Source organism: Penaeus chinensis, chromosome 28 (assembly GCF_019202785.1).
Source record: "Penaeus chinensis breed Huanghai No. 1 chromosome 28, ASM1920278v2, whole genome shotgun sequence".
NCBI classification, from domain to species: Eukaryota; Metazoa; Arthropoda; class Malacostraca; order Decapoda; family Penaeidae; genus Penaeus; species Penaeus chinensis.
Genome location: NC_061846.1, coordinates 21,563,903 through 21,568,902, shown reverse-complemented (window position 1 = coordinate 21,568,902; position 5,000 = coordinate 21,563,903). Strand labels below are relative to the sequence as shown.

General features: G+C 43.3%; 1 protein-coding gene and 1 pseudogene across 2 annotated transcripts in view; one reads left to right on the top strand and one right to left on the bottom strand.

Moving 5' to 3' along the window:
* Positions 1 to 5,000, bottom strand: part of LOC125040053 (homeobox protein onecut-like) — a 301,104-nt gene that overhangs the window by 280,335 nt on the left and 15,769 nt on the right. The window lies entirely within an intron of this gene.
* LOC125040274 overlaps positions 4,916 to 5,000 on the top strand; it is a 170-nt pseudogene continuing 85 nt past the window's right edge.

Below are 5,000 nucleotides of genomic sequence, written 5' to 3'. Positions count from 1 at the left end.
TCGCAAGCCAAATACGCACTTACAGGCTTTACTAAAAACGCGGTTGCCAAATAGGCCTAATTTTCGTGGAGTCGCTCGGGAAGAGAAACCTGTCAACTTGACAGTACTCAGGACCTAAAAAAGAGAAGCCCAAGTTGCCAGCATAACTTTTTTTAAATGCACACATGCACTGTACCAACGAATATGGACATCGTAGTTTATAGCGACATTTGGCATTTCAGACGTTCGTGTACGCGCGCGTGTGTGTTTGTGTGCGTATGCGTGTCTGTGTACGTGATGAAGCTGAAAATACTAATCGTCCTGATTATGCATGTATATTTCCCTTCATTTTTTTCCCATCCCACGCCATGAAACGAATGCACAGAAATGAATTAATTAAATTTAATCCCTCCCTTCCCTCCCCCCCCCCCCGCACGTCACCTCATCCACGACCTCCCGCTGCCTTGACCTGACCTAACCTGAACTCTCTATCGACACATTAATCAGCAATTAAGGTGTGTCTCGGGCGTGGGTGCTTGACCTTATAGTTTATCCGGATCTGCATTTCCTGTCCGAATGGGTATGGTCAATCTGCTGAAAATTAAGTATATGCAAAAGTATGCTCATTGGAGATACAGGATCGAGGGAGGGAGGAATCAAGGCAGGTTACAGACTGTATCTTCTCTCTTTCTGGAACCTAACTATAATTTATATAAAGTTGTTCCAGAATAACTTTATAGCTTCAATGATAAGATCAACGAGAATATTACTACTTCTAATAATAATACTAACAACTGGTGTTGAAAATGATAGTAGCAAAGACAATAATGCAATTAAACATAAATGATAAAGAAACAAAGTAAGCACACCACCTAGACCAACAAGAATCATTAATACAATAATTACCAAATAAACATTCACCCAGTAAAATAATACCAATAATAACAACACTAATAACGGCCCTTCGAGACGACCAAGCGAGCGCTCCTGAAAAGATAAGCATCTCGGCGCCCGGCCAGCCCCTGCCCCCCCCCCCCCCCCCCCCCCGCACGGACCAGCGTCCATCCCTACAATAGTTTCCGGGAAAACTGGCAGGCTGCGGCAGCTGTTGCCTTCCTAGGGCGCTACGGCATTCCTACGTCACTACGTCTGCCATCGAGATCTATCTCCTTGGCTATTAGTAATGAGTGGTTATGTATGCAGGTACTTAAGGTTGTAAGAGCGAGGGAGGAGGGGGGTGGAAGGTTGGGGGTACTGGGTGTTTGGGGTTCCAAGGCGTTAATGGGGTGGGGGAGAAAAAGGGGAAATGTGAGGAAAATGTTGGTAATCATTTTCATAACACACATACAAACATATAAGCACACACACACACACACACTCACACAGCAAGCGAGAAAACAATTTAAAATTATATACAAGAAAAAAAACGAAAAAAAAAAAAACACAGGGAGTCAACCCAAGTCAATGCAAACCCACCACCGCCCTTAAAAAACATCGAATAAAGACCAACCAAACCCACAAAATTGAGGCATTTTTTGGTGGCCTGTCGAAAGCGAACCATAAAAAATGTCCAATTTCCGGTACTCGGTATAAAGTGGTACTTCTTCCACTTTGCCAATATTCCTAATTTGGTAGTGCAGCAGGGGGTGTGAGAGAAGGGGGGGGGAGGGGAGAGGGGGGAAGTTGTATGGGTAGGGGGTAAGGGGGCAGGGCATGGCTTCGTCGACTGTGTGACGAACACTTGTTAAAAGAGCTTGGGTTATCTCCCCCTTTTCGAAGATTTCTTTCACTTAAGAGAATAATTCCATTTTCTACCCTTTTCTTACTGAAGTTACCCTCGCTTCTCGCTTCTGAATCATCTGTTTCGGTGCTTCATTTACACGCATGCAGCTAACGCACACGCACACGCAAGTACTATGTGCACACGTGTACACGCACGCACGTACACGGGGGGTAAAGACACAATGGGAAGGAAGAGGGATCGGAGAGAAGTAGAAGGGGAGAAGAGAAAGGACGGAAAGAGGAAGGAGGGGAGGAAGGGGAGACGAAGAAACGGCGGAGAGACGGAGGGGAAGTGAGATAGAAGGCGGAGTGACGGAAGGGAGGAGAGAGGAAAAGAGTTCAAGAAGAAAAAGGAGAGAGAAAGAAAGACCGAGAGACGAATGAGCAGGGAGAGAACAGGGGGAAAGAAAAAAGAGAGAAAGAGTCACGGATAAATATAATAAGGAAGAAATGCAAAAGATGATAGGAAGGGAAGTGGAAGACCAAGGGTACACACGTCGAAAAGAAAGAGAGAAAGGAGAAAAAATTATGCAAAGTGAAAGAAACTGAAGATGAATAGAGGAGTGGAGGGGAGGAGGAAACAGAAAGAAGGGAGGAAGGTCGAGGGGGAGGAAGGGAAGACGAGGAGAAAGAAGAGAAGTAAAGAAATAAAGTGGGAATAGGTGTAGAGGGAAGGGTAAAAATAGTAGGAAGAGAAGGGGGAGGAAGAGGATGAGTAGGGAAAGGAGAAAGATAAATAAAATAAGAGGAGGAGGAACAGAAGGAGGAGGTAGGTAAAGAGGAGGAAGAAGAGTAGGAGGCAGATGAGGAAGAGGAGATAGGTGTAGATGAGGAAGATGAATAGGAGGCAAAAGAGGAAGAGGAGGAAGAGGAGTAGGAGGCAGAGGAGGAGGAGGAGGAGGAGGAGGAGGAGCCCGGTGAGGAAGTCCCAGATTTCAAAGTGTATGATACTTGCCGTCCGATATGCCACACTTTTTCAGCTTGTTTTGAAGGAATATTTCTGCCTGGCTGAGCTGGGCTCTACAATAGCCGCCCTCTCTACGTGGAGTTTGTGTCTGCCATTGTTTACTAGTTAGAAATTCAAGATCAGTCAAGCGAACGGCCAATAACAGTAAAAGCTCTTCTCAAACCCCCCATTCTCTCTCTCTCTCTCTCTCTCTCTCTCTCTCTCTCTCTCTCTCTCTCTCTCTCTCTCTCTCTCTCTCTCTCTCGCTCTCTCTCTCTCTCTCTCTCTCTCTCTCTCTCTCTCTCTCTCTCTCTCTCTCTCTCTCTCTCTCTCTCTCTCTCTCTCGCTCTCTCTCTCTCGCTCTCTCTCTCGCTCTCTCTCTCTCGCTCTCTCTCTCTCGCTCTCTCTCTCTCTCTCTCTCTCTCTCTCTCTCTCTCTCTCTCTCTCTCTCTCTCTCTCTCTCTCTCTCTCTCTCTCGCTTTCTGTCTCTCTCTCTTTATATCTCTCTTTATCTCTCTCTTTATCTCTCTCTCTCTCTCTCTCTCTCTCTCTCTCTCTCTCTCTCTCTCTCTCTCTCTCTCTCTCTCTCTCTCTCTCTCTCTCTCTCTCTCTCTCTCTCTCTCTCTCTCTCTCTCTCTCTTCCTTCTTTCTTTCCTTCAATTCTGCATATCCCCTTTAACCCCCTAACATATCCGACTTTCTCTCATTCCATATATTTACTTGTCCTTGCCTCTCTCTCTCTCTCCATCTCTCTCTGTCTCTCTTTCTCTCTCATTTAATATATCAAATTTCAGATTAGCTTTATAATTATCACTGACCGTCTCAGAACGATATTAAATATAAATAGTATTAGTGATGCTTAATTCCATATTCAGTTAAATAATTGTTAAGTCACTTCAAATAATTATAAATACATAAGAATAAATAAGATTTTTTTTATGGATGTCGCTTTTAATGCCGTCTATATTAACTGTTAATCATTATCATACCAATTACTAACATTATCTAGATCATAATTAATTTTCATTATGTGAAAATTAAACAAGTTATTATTGATTTTTTCTAATACCGTTCTAATGACATACCAACCGTACTCTTTACTGCTTTAATTACTGTGAATCTGGTAATTAGGATAACTGTTGATGCGAGTATTCTTCTAAATCTCTTTTTTATGTCAACTTGTATCATTAATTACGAATATGGTTATTATCACCGCCATATGCATTTGCAAATCATTGGACATAGGCATTGTTTTTTTTTTTTCTTTCATTCCATCCCTTCTCCCATATTTTCATCACAGTTCCCATTACATGTAAACAAATGCTTGTAAACATTACTCACCCTGACTCACGGCTGAGTCGCAATCAAGATAATAGCTACAACTTCCTTTGACCTCTCCCTGTATTCCCGTCCCCCTCCCCCCTCCCCCTCCCCCAAACCTGTTCTCTTCTGAGGACTTCATCTGTTCTTATTAATTCACCGAGTCCGTCCGAATCTCCTCACATCGGCTTAAAAAAGGGGACAGGGGGTGCGGGGGCGGCGAACGGGGGGACCAAAACAAGCGACAACGAAGACAAAGAAAGCGTCGGCGCAAGCTTTGAAACAAGTTAGGACAGAGGGCCGAGTACCGTCGAGTGTCTTTGGCTTCGGCCTAGTTATTTGTACAGCGCAAGTATATACTTTCAGTAAAGGATTGGGAGTCCAGACAGACCACATCACCACAAGGTTTGTTGTTGTTTTAAAATGCGTTCAAAATATCCGACTCAAAATATTCGTGTAGGGAGAAAAGGTTTTTGGCATAAAAATGGCGAGGGTTGGGACAATGGCTTATTGTTTTCATTAGAATGAGCCGCGTCCGTCATAACATTACTTCGGTAATTACTTGTTCATTAAATATCCACTGATCAGACCATGCCAGGCCATCGCAGACCAACGAAGACTGCTGATCAGTCCGGACTTGGCCGGATCCCGTATGACTGTAAATGATGAAAACGAAAGAACAGAACAATCTATGAACGAGCGAAAGACAACAAACATTCCGAGACCATAGGCTAATACTGAAGACTGATTATGAAAGAAACTGAACTAGACATTTTTGTATCTATGCCTACTGACATTAATTTGAGTATATGTATATAAATGTGCGTATGTCTGTGCATACATATATATATATATATATATATGCATGTATGTATATATATATATGTGTGTGTGTGTGTGTGTGTGTGTGTGTGTGTGTGTGTGTGTGTGTGTGTGTGTGTTATACATACACACACACACACACACACACACA